The following is an 18,771-nucleotide window of genomic DNA, read 5'->3' on the forward strand; positions in this document are numbered from 1 at the left end:
TGCTGCCTTTTAGAAATAAAGATTAAATAGAAATAAATGAAGCCTAACAATAGCAACATGACAAACAACTCTATTATTCAGCCTCTGATTTCCATTCAGACTCTCTCCTAATTTTTTGGAAGTATTTATTTTCCCCTTAATTATTCCAGGAAAATTGAGATTATAGGATTGAACATACTGCCAACCACCTGAGGTATGGAGTGCAGACTGAGTGCTTAAACTTCAGCTACAGAGGTGGTAATTATTGTAATTGGTGCATGTGAAGTAAATATATCAAGTAGTGTAGAGTTCAAACTCGTGCCAGTCAGTCTCCAGTTGGCACCAACATTTCTGTCAGGAGGATACAGAGGTCTCAGCAGGACTTATTACTGGCAACTGTTCAACAGTTCTCTTCTCCAAATGGTTTCAAGGGGATTTGGGTGGGAAGAAGGATAATTTTTAACAAATTAAACTACCTAAAAATGGCGAGCTGCCCAGAGCCACCTAGTCTGCCTTAGTCACTACTACCAAACCATTTTAAAAAAGAAGATTAAAAATATCATTGCTGGCAAAATTACCTACCTGGCTTTAGCAGCTTAATCAGATCCCTGCAAAATCACCCAAACATGTGCTGAGCACCATCCTACAAGTGTGTAAAATGTGTTCACGGTAAAAGGTAAAGCAGAATATTCACTCAGTGTGTTTCTCAAAAAACAACCTTGAGTTTCCAGAATCCAAATATCCCTATGAAAAGATGTCCTATAGTTAAAAAAAAAAATAAATCACTTATTTTTTTTAATTGCAATTTAGAAAGATTAGGAGGAATGGTTGTTATTTCCCATTAGTATTTAGCTCACAACATTTGCAAGGTGTAAAGCAGAGTTCAGCTTTGCACTGTGAGCTCTCACAGGAGCCTCTGCCCTGTGCCAGATTGATGTCCAACTGCTTTGTTTAGACCTTGCTAAAATGCCTTTTTCAAATGGGGAATGTGTCATTCCTAGCAGAGGTCTCCAAGAGAAGATTTGAGTTTAATGCACGGCAATAAAAAGAGGAATATGAGAATTCTTGCTCTCTTTAGTGTCAGCTTTGGTTAAGACGTATGAATGCACATGAATAGTCTTGTCAGAATCTCTGGGGCTACTGACATTCAAGATCTAACATATTATTACTTCTGACCAGAACATTAGCTGCTGTGCAGGAAGGAGAAGGGAAAGAGGAGAAAGGGAAAAAGATAGGACCACTCCCTAATCAGACAGAAATTGTTATGGATTTCTCTGGCTGGAAATCTCTGAGCAGAACTTTTCCGCTGTGAAAATACGAGGCTCCTGTTCTCCAATCTGACTGTACAGCTCTTCAAAATCTGCAGCAGGAAAAACAAAACCCAGCATATTTTAATGCCTGATCTTGCTCATTTTAAGGATCCTAATTAACCTATAAATAATGACTGTACAACCAAGTATTACATCTTTGTAAAGGACACGTGCTAAGGAAGGTTTGAGCATTTTAAGCTGCTGACTCTATTTTTTACTATTCCTTTGAATCACTAGTTTCAGACACAAATAAGCAAATTAAAGCATTTAGTTAAAATAAGGTAATTTTCATTCCAATCTCAGCACATATCAAATCTGGATATCACTACAATGGGAAGATTTGTTCACCAGAAGCAAAAATCTTCTAAATTTTCCAATCAGTCCTCCTAGCTGAATGAAAAGAAAACGTAATTCAGGTATTTTCAGTTGTTGCTGTTCACAATTAATTTCTAAATAAATTGGAAATATTCAGGTATTGGTTTAATCAGTGTATTTGTGCTCTGAAATTTGAGCTGAGGAAATACAACCAAAGGGAATACCCTGCCCTTTGTGACTGAAAACACCTTTAGAATCCATTCAGGAGCTCCAGCATGTCAGACAAAGGCCTGGATTTGTTTGGAGCAATAAATGATAGAGACCTTTACATATTTGAAGTGCAACAGATGGTCCTCCAAGGAGAACATAATGACTGGCAGACAGCACTTCGTTAGACTGGCTTGGAATGTCTTCAGCAATTACACAGGCAGTGTTTTGGGGGGAAGCCCTGTCATCTCTGTGATTCTTCCCATGGAAATAGCTGTGATTTCCTTGTTTAGATGCTAAAAAATGGTATCTTCTAGAATCCAGGCAGTCAACTGGAAAAGGAAACACCTTTGGCCCTCCCAAGGCTACTGGAGATGAGGCTCCACCTGAGAAGAGAGGTGTGAGTGTAAAAAAAATAATTAAATCAGCATTAAGGGGAAAGAACTTTTGGTACATAATTGTACAACTGTTAATCCATAGCCAAGTATTCCATGGAAATGTAATTCAGGAAAAAAGCCAAGGTTTAACACAAGGTCCAGCAGACTTTTAGAAACTGGGAGGTCTGTAGGATCAACAGGCAGAGAATATCAAGGGGAAAACATCCAAAAGACTTAAATTACTGAATAAGAACTTCCTTCCTTTGGGAAACTGGTGATTTTTGAGGAGTCCTCCCCCATGTGAAACACTCTGGCTGCAGTTCTTCAGGGCAGGGGAAAGAGAGGTTTTTGAGGCTGTCCACCCTTTCCATTTCCACAGACAAACTCTTTCACAAGGCAGCAATTAATAACTCTAATTTCAAAGAAAGAGCAACAAAATGCTGATTTCTATACTGTAGATGTAGCTTAGAACAATTTCACTTCCACCTCTCCCATCCCTGTAATTCCAAGATCAATCTATTCTGCCCTAAAACCTTCCCTACCAAATCCACCCCGAGAAAAACCTCATGTGGCAACAGAACCACAACAACAAAAAAAAAACGTTGTCCTTTCCCCAATGTAACTTAAATGTTGATGGAATCATAACTGCATTACTCCCTCTCCAATTAGCAGCAGCATTCTTTATGTTTGCTTACGAAGCGTGAACCGTTCGCTTGTCACCACAAAGACCTTTCTGTGGAGGACTTAAAAAAATACAGCCCCAGCAATTAAAATGACAACAACAGAGGTGGATTGGTCACATCACCACATAAAATATCCAGCTGTTTTTCCTTCCAGAAAGGACATGAAATGTTATGAGCAAATTTTGAGGGGTTCTACGTAAATGCTGCTGGATATTCTGGTGAAAATATGGATTTCCCAAGAAAGGAGGGGACTAATGGGGAACTATGTCTAAGCTCACAGATTGATTTTTTCCACATGATCAGGATTGTCATTCATGCTCTTTATCTGTACAGATTTCTCTTTTTTTCTTTCCTGGAACTAGAGATATTCTATTTTGTGAGAAATTCTTTAAAAATAAGAAAAATCTGGGGAGGCTGTCCTCATAAATAAGGCAAAAAGTGATCTGATATGGGTTAGAACTAGAAAATCAGATTTTAAACTTAATTAATTTGGTCATGTTAAAAACATTCTAAAAGTTTATTAAAACCATAAGTCTCATTAAACCAAACAGAACATCTTTTATAATCACATCTGTCTGCTGCTGGTTCCTGCCTATTCTGCCTCCCAATCCAATGGGAAGTTATTTGTAATAACACATGTAGGGAATTTTTAAAATAATTTAATATATATGTATTTAAATAATAACAAAGGCTGAAAATGAAATGTTTCAGGTTAGTTTTTCCTAGTTAGGATTAGAGGAGCTAGATATAGAGATATAAATATAGATATATTTATCCTGAAGTGATAAGGTAGTTTTGACTTCTAATACAGGAAGAGAAAATAACTGACACATACAGAACCAGCCCCTCAGGGAGGGGAAAAAACCCAAACACTGTCTGAAGAATCCACCTACAGATATGTCCTTGGAGAAAAACTGATGAGAAAATTATCATCAGGCAGATTTTTCCTTGCTGTTTCCTTCCTGGAAGTTTTTTTTGCCTCTCCTAACAGCACAGCCATGGCAAGTGATATGTATCAGAATTCATCCATGCAGTATATTTTGCACATCAAATTGATTATCCATGACTTCTTAGGCAAACACAGGAATGCAGAAAACATGTCAGCTGTTATAGACAGAATATATGGGCATTGCACTCCTTTACTTCATATTTAGAAAGAGCAGCAGATAATGAGCTCAACCATTACCTTGAGAATAAATTTCATTTCCAAGTTCAGGAGTATGTCTGGATTCTCATCTGTTTTGTGAACCAGAACTCACAGGTAGCTCATAACATTTGTCTTCTGAGCTGTGTTTGTCTCCAGAGTAATTGTCATAAGTGGGCAAAGGCTTTGATCTCCTCATCTTCATGCCTTCAACCATGATGACCTTACAGACTCAAAGCAATCACTGCAAAATACAGAAGACAAGGGGAAAAAATTAAGAAATAAAAGCTCTGTCTCTTTCCTTCCCTAAATTCCTAGAATTCATCTTCAGATTCATGCCTGTAGAAAAAAAAATCAGACTTAAATATTACCCTTCTGTATGTTTCATCTGATATAATTGCTTGGCAACAAATATCTCTTGCTCTGCAACTATTCTGCAGTGAATTTATTTACATCAAGAAAAACACATCAGAAAGGTGTCTAGTTTGAAAGTTTCCAAATCAAACACCAGGGACAAAAAAACAGAGTGACAGAACAGGCAAGACACAACCTGGAACCTTTTTGGGGACACACAGACCATCTTTTCATCAGCAGCCACAGGAAATATTAGACAACAAAAAGTTTTGAGATCAGCAGGTTTTGACAAACCAGAAATTAATCCTGAGCTGTAATAACGTGTGTTTGAGCAAGATGTCATAAATATAATTATTCTTTGCAGATGTTTGCTATTCATTACAGTGGAAACTGTTCTATTCTACACTGTGGCCAAGTGGTATCAGACACCATTTTTATTAAGACGAGCACAAGATGTTCAGTCTGAGAAGGTGAATTCCTAGACATTGGGCTGATAAAGCCATTTGGGCTTCTATAAAATAAGTATCATACAATAATTACATTTCATTTTGTGGTTTACAAAAGTCTATTCATGAAACTACAGAAGCTTGTCAGGCATTCTTTATTTCCAAAGAATAACACTCATCCATGAAAACAGTCTGATTTAAATCACTGTGAGTGCTGGCAGATGAAAATTACTGGATAAAGCAAACAGTGTCTTATTGGAAATCAAAGCTACAAGTCTGAGTCACTGTTACTACTGAGATACTCACACCTGACCAGGCTTTAGGTACTGGAAATGCCATCTGCTTTCAAACACACTGGCCTTGCTGTTGGCAGAATTCTTGCAGGGTTTTGCAGTGAAATCAAAATAAGTCCAAATCTGGAGGACTTGAAAACTTGGCCCCTGAATGACTGAAAAATGCAAGTAAATTTAAGTTGCAATCACAATATAGGAGTGGGGATGGAGTTCCTGCTGGAAGTTCAGCCAAACCCCTTTGTAGGAAGTGAATGACCACTACACAATTTTGTATTTGGCATCAGACTTCAGAACCTGTGGAGCAGAAAACCAGGGAGAAGGCAAAAAACTTGTGCTGGAAAGATCTGAAAGATCCAGGGAGGAAACTGGTGGGAAGTGCCTTTCCTCTCCCTGCAGACACTGCACAGCCCCAGCAATGGCAGTGAACAAATAAAAGGGAAGAGAACACAACACATGGATCCTAAACCCACAAACTGCTGGAAGTAGAATTGAGAATAAACCCCCCTCCTGTCAGGTAGAGCAGAGCCTGTGTCAACAAGAATCACACGCTCCCACTGTTGCTCAACAGATGTACTTGAACTAGAGATAAGGCACTTCAAAACTCCAGGGAAGTTATGTGCAAAAGGTGTTGCCTCCTGTGCCTCTTTCCATGCAGGGAAGGGAACTCCAGGCAGGACTCAGACACCCAGTTCTGCAGTGAGTGAGGAAAAATGAGCAAAAGGATTCCTGTCAATACAAATTATCCAGGGTAGAAGATGGGAGACAACCTTATAAAGCAAAAGCACAGACAAAGTCAATACATTTATAAATTAGAATACAGCAGGTACACTTACCACTGGAGAAAACTGTGAGTAAATCTCTCTCCTGAGGAAGGCTTTAAGCCTATTCTCCTTTTTTTTTTCAAACCTATGTCACCAGTGAAGTCCCATAAATGAATATTCTCTTGCAGATAAAGTGGTTGTCTTCACCTTTTGGCAGCTGCAGTAAGAACAAAACATATCCTGCAAGGAGGTTTTACTCCTGAGGGTAATCTCCTCAAAGAGTGAGGAGAAAGCACGAGCTAAAATCACTTGCACAATCATGTTTCATAATTGTTCCTAGTCTGGTGGTATTGGTCCTTCCTGAGTACAAAAAATGCACAAACTTCTCTCCCTCTTCTACTAAGAGGGAAAAAAAAAAAAAATCTGCTTATCTTTGGATACACAGAGAGTTTGGAGGAGCTCCAAACAATGGAGCACTGTGTGCCCCACTCATCACACAGACACTGAAGAAAGAGTGTGGCAAAGAATGCACAAAGTATGTAATTACTGTTTCACAAGATAATTCCATTATTAATACATCCCCAAAGATAGCATGCACAGCGCTGCAGTTTAATTAGATGGTAACTGGAGGGGGTTTGAATTTATGAGGTAATAAATATATTTTGGACTAATAAACTCCAAGGCTGAAGTGTTTATTAATCTAGAATATAAAGATTACATAGTTGATAGGAGACAACCTCAGGTTGTGCTGAGATGCCTGTTGTTTATACACTTCAAAATTAATATTTTCCTCCTTTCGGGAGCTGGATCAGAGAGCCAAGATTGCTGTGGATGGTGCTGAAAAATACCAGAAACTGCCCAACAATTCTGTGTTCTCAAAGACAAAGGCTATTTGAGTCTCAGCAGATGATGTGGTTTTAAGGTTTCACCTTTTAATCAATTTATCACCTCCTAAACTATTGAGTAATGCAAATAAACTCCCTTCTGACACTGTCAGTGCCTCATTCTGATGGTAAAAAACACAGATTCCCTTGTAGGATTACCAGAGCCTTTACAAGACTATCAGATCTCTCCTCTCTTCCCCCCAAATACTCCATTCCAACTTTATTTTCCTGCTTTTGGATTTACCTGCAAGACCACATGGACAATTTTGGTTTCTGGTTGAATTTTTTTTCTCTCCTGAACATGGTTGTACAAACTTTTTGCCTCATGCAGCACATTAAGGATTTGGAAACCAGCTGTTGTGAGGATTTATATTCTAAACAGCTGTGCCAGGAAGTCAGAGGAATCAAATGGTCTCATCTATTAACTTGCCCTCAGGTAGTTACAACTAGAGCTTTATAAATTACCACACAGCTCAGTCCATTTAAACCACATTTCTCTGCTATTTTGGAAGTGCCAATGCCTCACTCAGGCAAGACAGGAAGGCCAGCTTTGGTCCACGAAAAAATGGACATGATTTTAGTCAAAGACCAGTTTTGCTTAAGCCAAAACTAAATTTAGGCTGAGGGAATTGCAGAGAAAGAAAAGGGAAGAACCATGAGGAGGAACAACTTGTGGGATCTTGCAGGTGAATCAAGAATGACGATGCAAAGGAGTTGTTCCCATACTTGAGTGATGGATGCTGGACCAAAGCAGGGGAATCCTGGATGTGCCAAAGGGGCAGGAAAAGAGGAGAGAGGCAAGACACACTTGGATTGATTGGTGAGGAAAAACTCTGAGCCAGCCCATGGTGGCTGCCAGCAGGAAGAAAGTATCATTATCAAGGGCTGTAAAGATTTAAAGATATTTAGGAAAATGTTCCTTAAGGAGCTTAGGTGATCCAAATAGAATTGGCTGTGTGTTCAGACAGATTCCAGGGTGGTTCCACAGGTTAAGGGCAAAAGCCTCAACACTAATTCTTAAAAAGAGCCTACAAATAAATCATGGAAGATGACAAAGAAACCATTTCCAAAGCTCCTGCTTCTTTTTCATTCCCAGGCTTATATTCTCTCACCAACTGAAGCAAGTCACAGAACCAACTTTCCAATATTAAATCTCCAGGCAGTGTGTTATTCATACAGCTTATGGAGATGTCTTTCCCCTCTGGAAAAACAAAGTTTAAGAAAAATGGCTCCATCTTTGGGGAACAGTTTAAGTCTCAGGATAAGTACATTAGGAAATCTAACTCTATTACTTTCTATCTTACATTTTATTACAAGATTGGTAATAGGAAATTACCAAATAAAATTGGTATTTTACTTGGTAATTTTTTTCCATGGGCCTCGTCTAATATGAAAGATGGTGATCATCAAATTTATTCAAGTTTTCCTGTCAACAACATCATTAACCAAATCCCTCAATTTCAAAGTAAATAAAAGCATCTGGGCTTCTCGCACAGCAAGACTGACTTGCATATTTAAGCCTCATATATAGATGAATCTGCACTGGACCAAATTTGCATATTAATGAAGGACTAATTGCTCTTTGCAGTCAATTTTATGCAGATGAATTTACTCCTCTCAGTACAATTTTCATAATGTTCGGAGAGAACCAAAAAATGTGAAACTTTGTAAAAGTACACAAATGTTCGACAATCAAGGAAGAAATATCCTAATGGCTTCCAACAGCTTTACATTAAATTGTATATAATTCATCTTTTATACTGTTGCTTTATTTTAACAGCCTCCCACAAAGAACAGAACAATCCATGGAATAACTTCAGCCTATTCCCCCTCCTCGGTCTCAAATTTTAACAGCTTGTAATAACCCATTATATGATCCAGTTTCCAGCTGGAAGGATGGAGCCTGAATTTTTAGGAGAAGTTAAATTTGCTAAACAGGAATTTACTTGCTCCCAGTCATCCTCATGCCACAGGGCAGTTAGGACAGGGTTTGTCCCACACATTTTTAAGGTGGTTTCTATCCAGTTTTGCACCATTAAGGGAAAAAGGCCCAAATCCTTGTTGAATGTCCCTTGAGATAAAGTACAAAATACCAAAGAAAATAACAAGACAAGAAAGTTCATGGGAAAGAAAAACATCAACAAATGCTGAGGAGAAAATGATAATATTATGGGGGAAAGGGGAAAAAATATGGAAGTAGAAGAGGAAGGGAGGTGGAAATGGAAGGAGAAAAAAAATGATGCTTCAATGCATTTATTCAAGTCTGGCTAAAAAGAAAAGAAGGATTTAGGAGAAAGTTCAAGGCAAAGTAAACAAATAAAAGAAAAAATGCAGCCACAAATGTAGCCACAAAAAAGAAAAAGCACAGGAAAGATAATGAAATGAGAAATAAGTGAGAATCAGAGAGCACATGATACATAAAAAAACAAATAAAAGAAAATACAAAGCCTACAGTTTTTCCTAATTCTGCCAGAATTAGGGCAGAGTTAGCAGGAATGCACCAGGAATCTGAATTTGCATGTATAGCCTTCCTCCTGCCAAAGAAAAAAGCTTTATTTTAACTGTGAAGACTGATAACCATAATATTTATATGTATCATACAATCACTTACAGGAGACCATTTTAATCAGAAAAGGAATTGCATAAAAGAAAGTTATATCTCTCATTGACTTGGGGGCCTTTTGTTGCAGGAACATGGGAATACAGTTCACGTTCCCCACATCTCCCATATCTTTGATGGCATTTTTTGCCCTTCTCTACAGCTTTTGCTGTTTTAACATCTCCTTTTTGAGGCAGACAGTATTCACACAGATAAATGATGGGTTTGTAGTGATAGCAAGAAATCTTTTGTGGTTTTACTCTATTTCTTCTCCAACTTCCTACTATCCCACTTCCTGGACCACGCTGAGCTTACAGATCTCTTGTGATCCCATCATTTGTTTCCTGAGAAGCAACAGTTGATAAACAATATTTCATGATCAAAATAAAATAATCTTCAGAATGAACATCTTTCAACTGAACTGTTCAGTTCTTCCAAAGAAGAATCAGAAATTCTGCCAGGAGGTCACTTTGCCATCTCTCCTGGTCTTTCCCACCTTGATGACAGAAGCCACAACATCTTGTGGAGAATTTGTCTGGGATAAATTCACTCCTCCATGAGCAATAAAGGCAATGGTTTCATGGAGGTAGGATCCCATTGCATGGAGAAAAAGGGGAGGAAAAAAGGCTTTAGGGCAGAGGAGTTGGCAGAAAATATCAAACCAAGGGGAAAGAAAGGGAAAATGACAAGAGGCTTTCACTAGCACTCAAAAAAAGAACAGACCACGGAGCAAAGACAAATAGAGTTATAAAACAATAACAGTAATAATTGGGAAAGAATGACAAATACTCTACCAGGAAAATATTGGAATGCTACTGCTGAAGAATTCTCAGACTGAGTTCAGCTGGTCAGCCTGGAGGTTTGGCTTTTAAAACTTATTTGACAACAAATTACAGCTCTTTGTGAATACTTTGAATTCTGGATTACTAATTCAAACCATTTTGCTCATAGAGGAGAAGGAAGGGAAACGTATCTCCTTTATAATTTCTGTACATAGGTTTTGAAAACCTGCTCTGGGCACTCCCCTTCTTTCCCCAAAAATGTCTGGTTCAAGCGATTAATGCTGTGTGAGTGCAAACAAAGATAATGATTCAAACAAGAACGAGATGTTCCACCCAAAATGATTCACTTTCCAGGGGCTGAGATGCCTACTTCTAATCTTCAACAAAGGTTAACCTGACCAGATTGAATTAACCACTTAATACAATAATAAAGATGCATAAATAATAGGGGAGGAAGCCCATGGAGGGAACAGTGAATCCAAATAAATCCCTCCAGCAGGCACAAAGTCTGGGCTGTTTTCACCTGATTACACTGATGGAAGAATTCCCAAGTTTTTAGCTCCACTAGGCAGTTTTGCACTTGTCTATGTGGAACTTGATTAAGAGGTGGGTTTAATTATTGTTAAATAAAATATAATTAATATTTAATATAATTAAATAATTTTTTTAAAAAGCAAGGAACCACATCCCTAAAATTCAATGATAACATGAACCCAGTGATATTTCTTCATACTGTGCTTCAAATTCATAGATTAAGTCAACTGGTTTGTACAGATTATTTGAGGAGTAGAGGAAAATAAATTACAATTTCCTCATATATAAATATATATATATAAGGAGATATCAGACAGACATTTTGAAGACAGAGTTACTATTTTCAGTGAAAAAAAGTAATCTTATTCTGGAATATTCCCTAGTACTGAACCAAAAGCTTTCTATTACAACAAGAAAGTAATTTGCAAGTATTAAATGCCATAAATTGGGAATGCTGCAAAATATTTTACATTTCAAAGAATGTTAAGAAATATTATTAGCCCTGGATCTCTGGATAATGTGTGCAGCACTTGCTGGTTGAGGCAGGCTCAGAGTGTTACCAAATAATGAGTATTGAAGAGGAGGGCTGGGCATCAGCCTTTCCATTTTCTCCCTGTATAGTTTAAACATCCCTTAAAATAAACAACTCGGTGCAAACCAACAGATCTGCTATTGATTCATTCTGTTCATAAAAAGTAACAACATCGTGGTAAATTCAATCTAGTCAATGAGAAGTTTATGAGCCTAAATATATCAAAAGGGCAATGAAAGCTAATATATAGTGATTAAATAACAATCTGGGAGGAAGAGACACCCAACTTTCAATTCCAGGGCAGTGGAATCATCCCCTGATGAAAAATGGGGTTTCAATTGTTTCAGAGGACACTGCAGCCATTTGCCCTTTTTAACAGCCTGGAAGTTCACGAGGCAAGATTAACTTATAATTTAACTGAAGTGGATCTCAAATAAAGTTTTTTGATTAAAATCTCCATTTCTGTGCCTCCTGGCAGTGCCAATATTGCTGGAACAGGACATCAGCTGCAACGCCAGCGACTCTGGAATGCGCTGCCATAAACTGTAAATCAGCTTTGTCCTACTTTAATATTGGTTTAACAATAAAAAAAAAAAAAAAAAAGAAAAAAAATAACTTTGATGTTTAATATTTAAATAGTACAATTATCCCTTTAGAACTGAGTCCAGAAGGACCCTTCATGGGTACACAGTGTGAAACAGCAATGAAGGGAATGTGGTTTTGCTCCATGAGGAGGCTTTGATTTGTAGGACCCAGCTGAAAGGTGGATTTGTGTGTGCTGAGGAGATGCCTCGGGGACTCTGGAGCAGGGGAAATGCTCTCCCATCCTGCCATGGACAAAACTGAACAATGAGGCTCCAACACTGTCAGAGCAGGGAGCTGTGAACAACATCCACAATAGGGATTGTCCCCAGCTGGCCATGCTGGAGCCTTGCTTTGGAAAGCCAGACACAAGGGTGGCCTCCTCCAGCATTGTTCTGGAAGTCAAGGTTAGAGATAGTAAAGCCTCCCTTTCCATTTTCCTCTCCTTCCCATCTTCTGTCACTTCAGGGTGAGTGAACACACAAAAATGTCAGTTTTAGGGAGGAACACTTTAATCACGAGCTAAGTATTGTCCCTGAACAGCAAAGGAGGAATGTTCAGATCCATCAATTTTTTCTGTTTTGGGGGAAGGCCAGAGAGAAACTCCTGCATCTGCACTGCACTCAGGGGGTGCAGGTTGATTCTGAGTACAACTACCCATTTCTGCCAACCTTGAGGACTCTGCTGTGCCCAGCAAGGGGATGAACAGTTTGTCTAGACAGAGGAGGATCCCTGGATTACATGGATTACACGGCTGGAGCACACATATGCAGGCACTTGTGAGGAACAAAAGCACAGAGCTATTTACTACCTCACACAGATGGGTAAGTCCACTCTGGAGATCTCTGCAGACTTGTGAAATCAGGATGACGTGTCTGGAATTCTTCCTCTCCTCTCCACTGCTGAAGTAACTCAGGCAAATGCAAGTTGGCAGCTCCTTTAAAGACTCCAATTTACCCATTTTACATAATAACTTTCAGCTGCATTAAACACAAACACACACACACAAAAAACCAGGTAGCACCAACAGTGAAATCTAAATTTGGATTACTCACAGAGAAAACACACAAAGTCTGAATGATTTTGCAGTTAAATCAGAAGCAAACTGAACCAATTTTTACACTGAGCTGGATTGTTCATGGCACACGTCAGTCTGCACCCAGAGGGAAGTTGTAGGAGCAAAGTTCTGCACTTCCTGAGGCAACTGAGGAATGGCAAATACATCCACACACCTCTAGACCTGCTGGTTCCTCCCAAATCCAGAAAAATTCAATCTCCTGGGAGATAAACCCCTTCTCAGAACACCCCTGCCAAAACCCAAGTGCAGATTTCTGCATCAAAGGAATCTCTTATTCCATGGCTCCTGCTGAGTGTTTGCCCCAGCCCTGAGTGTGGGGCTGTCCCACTCCTTGGATATTCATTTATTTGTTGCTGGGCCTTAGAAAACCTGAAATCATAACTCTCAGATTAGATTCATTTGGTATTTCAATTTCCAATCTAAATTTTAATTAACTCTTGTACTTCAGCATTGCATTTTTATCATGATGAATGGCTTGGAGGAATACACAACACAGAAGCTCTGTGGAGCAACTGAATGTAAAAATATTTACTTAGAAAATTTCATTTCTTTTTCTCCAGACTATTAAAAATTGACTGTATCCACTCCATTTTACCAAGCACATAAAACTAAACTGGCCTCAGCTTGATGTAACTGATATATCTCAGAAATTAATGTTAGACGTGAAATGGCAAAAAGGCTGCTGAGCCAAATTTATCTTACAGCTTTTGGTTTGGGTTTTTTTTCCTATTATTCCCTTTCTATATTTTCAAAATATTCCTTAATGTTCTTTCCTTTCAGAAGAAAATGTAAGTCTCTCAAAATAATATTTACAAGCTCAGCTGCAACATCCTCCATGGAAATTCAGCCTGGCTGTTTGTTACTCTTTGTGAGGAATAGTTCTGCTTGAGTTCTCCACAGAGAAGAAAACAACTCTGTTTTCCTGATATACTTCAGATTCAAATTATTGAAGTGCAGGATGGAGAAATGAATTAGATAAAGGCATGGGAAATGTGTAATTCATACCTGGCTGCTGTGATGAGCTCACTGGTAACTGATAAAGCTGTGAGTGTTAAAAGAACTTTAATGAGAAATTATATTGACCTAAGTGCCAGTGTTATCAGCACTACTGCATTTAAAATAAATGAAATTTTAAAAATATTTAACTTGCACTTCAGCAGTGTCCACAGACAAATATTTTAGTTTAATATCTACCTCTGATTTCCATTAAAATACCTTCAGATGAGAATATCAAAAGCAATTTCCACCTTAGTTTCCTACAGTCTTATAACTTTTTATGCTCTTATAATTAAAAACAATTCCAACTTCTTTCCTCTGTGTAACTAATTCAAAGACAGATGTAACACATATTTTTGCTACCTCCTCTCTAAATTGACAACACTGTTTCTGTGCAGCCTTTCAGAAAAAATTTCCAGCTGCAAAGAACAGTGTCCAGAGCAGAGGGGGTGTTGGTCCTGGTTATTGCTGGAAGAAACTCAAACTATAAAGTAACTCTCATGATTATGATGATCTATCAATAATCATCTATTTTTTAAGTGCAGCATCCTATAAATCCTCCTAATTAGCAAACTAGATGTCTTCTTTTTAGCAAACAATCCCCAGCCTCCCTCCTTATTTATTTCCCTGAATTCAATTATGTTTGCACCTGCTGGCCCAATCACCTAAATGACAGATTCTGGATGGAAGGGAGAAGCTGGGCCATAAACAATAATTTCATTAGAGTTCAATTTAAAGTATTTGCCTGCACCTATTTTCTCTGCTTTATGAAGGATGTTGATGCTATTTCCTCCTCTGTGGCTCTGCTCTCGTGTCAGGAGATGCAGCAGCACCAGCAAGAATTACACAGTGCTCCCAATCTATCCTTCACTGCTGACTCCATGGGAATCAAAGCTGAGATTTTCCTGCAGGGGAAGGACCATTAGGATAAAGAGGGAAGGAATGATTTCCAAGCCAGGGCTGAAAAAAATGATAAAAGTAAAATAACAGAACTACTTTTGCCATGAAAAGCCATGGAGGAGGAGGTGTTCCTGATGGTATTTACCTACCACAGGATGTAGAAATCCATCTACTCCCTGAACCAAATTATCCAAAAATCTTCCTGAATGAAATTCAGTCTCTGGATGAAAAATTCTGAAAATTGGAGAATGGAATCTAAGCCATTCTCTGCCTTGAAGGATTAAACAAGATAGAGATGGATCTCAAACTGTGGATGTTGAAATTCAACAGCATCCAAACCATCACAGAAACTCACATTTCCTCCCATCACCTGAAAGACAACATACCTTTAAAATATGTTACACCTTCAATGTTAAGTCAATACTGGGCAGAATTATCAATTTACTGTATTTATCTCACAAGGAACAGTAATTTGTGTGAGTGTGTAAAATTGGATTGTGTATAAATTAACAGTAACCAAACAGGCAGCTAAAGCCCTAAGAGAGGAGCTTTGGAGTGAGGAACTGCACAGCATTTTTATGTAACACGTGGGGAAACTGTGCAGCATGGGAGTTTTGAATGTTAATTCTGCAGCTGTACTAAATCCAGTGTGTCAGATTCTGTCTGCAAGCAAGCCAGATTTAAGGAAGCACATTTTTATTGCAGCATTGGAGCTGAAAAAATGGTTAACTTGGTCAAGTTTACCAGGAGGAAGTTTGTATAGGAGTCTAAGATGAATTCCAATATTCCTTCAGCAGTGTTTCACTTCAGAAGTAGTTCTTAGTTAAATAGATAAGTACTTTTCTAAGTATTCTTTCATTAATTCTTTCTATTAATGAAGAAAAGCGTGGCATGAGCTAGAACTCTTCAATTAAGATAATCATTATCATAAACAGATGTTTTGTTTGACAGTTTGAAGGATATGGGTGTGCTGTGATTTAGCTCAGAGATTTTAGCTCAACTGAAGACTCCAATTAAATAACCTCGACCCTCATCCCTAATTGTATCAATCACAAAATCACCATTGTGAGGGGCAGAAGTGGAGATGTTTGGTTTTGCTCTGTGACAACAATGTAAACAGAGTGCTGAGGACTGGGGTTGAGTGCAGCAGGCAGGACCAGGGAACATGGCAGTGAGATAACACCCGTGGCTTAACAAGCACCCCGTTATCTCCTTGGAGCAGACACAGGAGCTGGGCCTGGCCCTCACCACGGGCTGCAGACAAAGGCTGGTGGAAGCCATGGATCACCTCCTAACAAACCCCAACCACTGGAAAAATAACACACAGACAACTGTGTTATAAATATGAAATGCAGAGGGGGGAAGTTCTCCACTGGAAATGAACTTGTACGTTTGCAAATGTGGTGTTGTCAACAACAAGGATCTAAAATTCATCTCTGCGTTTCCTCCTGAACCATGCAAGCCTGCCCACTGTGCTTTGACTGAACTGCATTCCAAAACAAAAAATAATTTTCAGAGTGTGGTTTTTCACTTCAATTTCACTTTACCTTCTGAATTAGTGTCTGTATCCTAAGTTTTACAGCCTAATTTTACAGACACAAGCAATTACTTTTAAATTTGGAAAGACATTTAGTCACTTGACCCTTTCAAGAAAAAAAAGAAATCCTTTTCATACTTGTAAAGTGTTCTAGGCATAATCTGGATAATCTTATTACATGACAAACATGGTCTGACTCATGGATAACACTTCCTAATAAATTAACACACCTCTGGTAAAACATAATCTTTTGTTAGAAAAGAAGAAGAAATGCCCCCCATACCGTTAAGAGAATTTAAAATATTGTCACCAAGCTAAAAACAGCAAGTAAATATTAACTCTGTGAAGTGCAAAACAAGTTTTATTGACCTGTGAGGTAAATATTGACTGAAATGAAGCAAATATTTATGTGCTGACGTTAAGGGGACAAATCCCCTTCACCACAGCAAACAAGATTTTGACTACTACATTTCTGGGTTTGTCTTTGCTCCAAAAGCTCTGAAAGGAGATATTTCCTTTTCCAGATATCTGCTTTTTAAAAACAAAACTGTCTTTCCTCAGTGACTAAATTGGATGTACATCCAGAGGGCTGGAATACTGTACAACACACAGGTTTGAGAAATTGCTTTCAGACAGAAAACTCACTTAACTAAAAACACACCACATCCAAGACCCCTCTTTGATGCCTAAAAAGATAAACAGAAAGTCAAATTCCATTTTATGAATTATGTCAGAAGATTAATTTGAGTTTGGAACTTGCTGTATATCACACAGATGGTGGGATTGCTAGAGCTGTCCTGTGCAGGGCCAGGAGCAGAACTTTGATCATCCCAGTGAGTCCCTCCCAACTCAGGATATTCTATGATTTAACAAGGAAAACGCAGAATAATTAAGGATATAACAACTAGCAGGTACTACAAGTGGAATTTAAATTAACAAACTCATCTACTCCTTCCTGGTAAATCCACTCATGTTTACACACATGAGAATTCACTATTCAGCTGAACGATCCACACGGGGATTCACACGTTCAGATGAACAAATTAGATGGAGGGGGGGGAAAAAAAACACCTAATTTTGAGAAACTTCAAAGATCCTATTGAAATTCTGGCACCTTTAAGGACACCCATTAGAGGATACCAACGTCACGATCATTACCATCTTCTGACCTAAATACCTCCGTAACAGCAGCAATTAACACACACCTCCCGAAATTCTTGAACAGCTGAATAATTTTTGAGTCACTGCACTTAACAGATCCTCCAGTGTCACTACGAGAAAAGCCCGGTTCAGGAAACAGCTTCTCCACTTGGTTCTGATGACCACGGGAATTGCTCTTTCCTGCAGATAAAGACAGAGGCTGAGCACCCTCCTGTGCAGGGAGCAAAAACTACAGCTGCCCTTTGTGGCTCCGCTGGCTGATTCTCATTCAAGGCTTTATCTTTGCCTAAAAAAAAAAAAAAACCAAAAAAAACAACCCAACAAGACTCCGGGATCTAATTCAGCAGCTTTGGAACAATTACATGACTCCATTGCAGTGGAATTACTCTCAGTTTAGGATGACTTCACAGGAATGAACAAACTGCTGTACGCGGAGGGCTCGTAAGATTTCTGGAAAACCTCAGGGAACGGGGTGATGTCATTGCAACACAAAAATATCTGCTTCGAATTCCTTGCGAGTCTCCTTGACAAAGCTTAGAGGATCAGAGTTCAGCAGTGAAAATCAGCCAACACCTCAGGGATGTTTTCAGAACTGGGCTCTATTCTTCACTGCCTCAGATACAGGAGCTGTTTCCTTGTGCTCGAAATACAAACTGAAATCAGAGTTTGTAGAGTTGCAGGAGAGACGGTTTTTAAAAGATGGAGCACTCAAAGCTCAGGAAACATTCGAATTTTAAAGGTTATTTGAGCCTCTTGGCAGGACTTTCAAATCCTTCAAAGAGTTTAAACTAAACCCTCTTAATTTTGCAGAAGTCTTCCATACTCAAGCAGCATTTTGGGTAAAGTGAAGACAAACCAATAAAGCCTTTGAATATTCAGGACATTCTGCTATTCTACAGACTCTTACCAAAAAGCCCATTTTTTTTTTCTCATATCATTAACTAAAATTGCTTTCCCTGTATCTGAGATCAGCTCCTTTAAATTCCACCACAGATGAGGCTGCACGCCTCATTTTAAAGCGCCAGTTCCTTCTGATGAAAAAAATGTGACACAAAAGGTGAAGACTTTAACACCCCTTAACCTGCTCAGGTGTTTGCAGAGCTCCTTCAGGACAAAATCTGTTTTTCTAATATTTCTGCCTATAAAACAAGCTCTCAGCAGCTTCTAGGACTGAGGAACTGTTGCTGCAGAGGTAAATACTGAGCTGCCAGGGCATCCCAGGCAGAGTTCCACAAGGATCAGAGTTTGTCTTGCACTGAACAACCCCAGGAAAAGCAGGTACACACTGGTGGAAAGTGCTGACTACACCATTAAAGG

The 18,771-nt window shown here is 38.7% G+C and overlaps 2 long non-coding RNA genes across 2 annotated transcripts; both read right to left on the reverse strand.

The window, feature by feature from the left end:
- Positions 1 to 1,773: 1,773 nt before the first annotated feature.
- LOC310917125 lies at positions 1,774 to 6,092 on the reverse strand. The gene is made up of 4 exons (XR_014591398.1): positions 5,942 to 6,092; positions 5,122 to 5,263; positions 4,058 to 4,259; positions 1,774 to 2,197 (listed from the first exon to the last, which is right to left on the reverse strand). It is a non-coding gene; the product is annotated as an uncharacterized lncRNA (long non-coding RNA).
- Positions 6,093 to 8,746: 2,654 nt separating this feature from the next.
- Positions 8,747 to 17,621, reverse strand: LOC310917325. The gene is made up of 3 exons (XR_014591430.1): positions 17,499 to 17,621; positions 12,594 to 12,762; positions 8,747 to 9,287 (listed from the first exon to the last, which is right to left on the reverse strand). It is a non-coding gene; the product is annotated as an uncharacterized lncRNA (long non-coding RNA).
- Positions 17,622 to 18,771: the final 1,150 nt, after the last annotated feature.

This window comes from Zosterops lateralis (assembly GCF_965231275.1).
Source record: "Zosterops lateralis genome assembly, chromosome: 19".
In the NCBI taxonomy this organism is placed as follows: Eukaryota; Metazoa; Chordata; class Aves; order Passeriformes; family Zosteropidae; genus Zosterops; species Zosterops lateralis.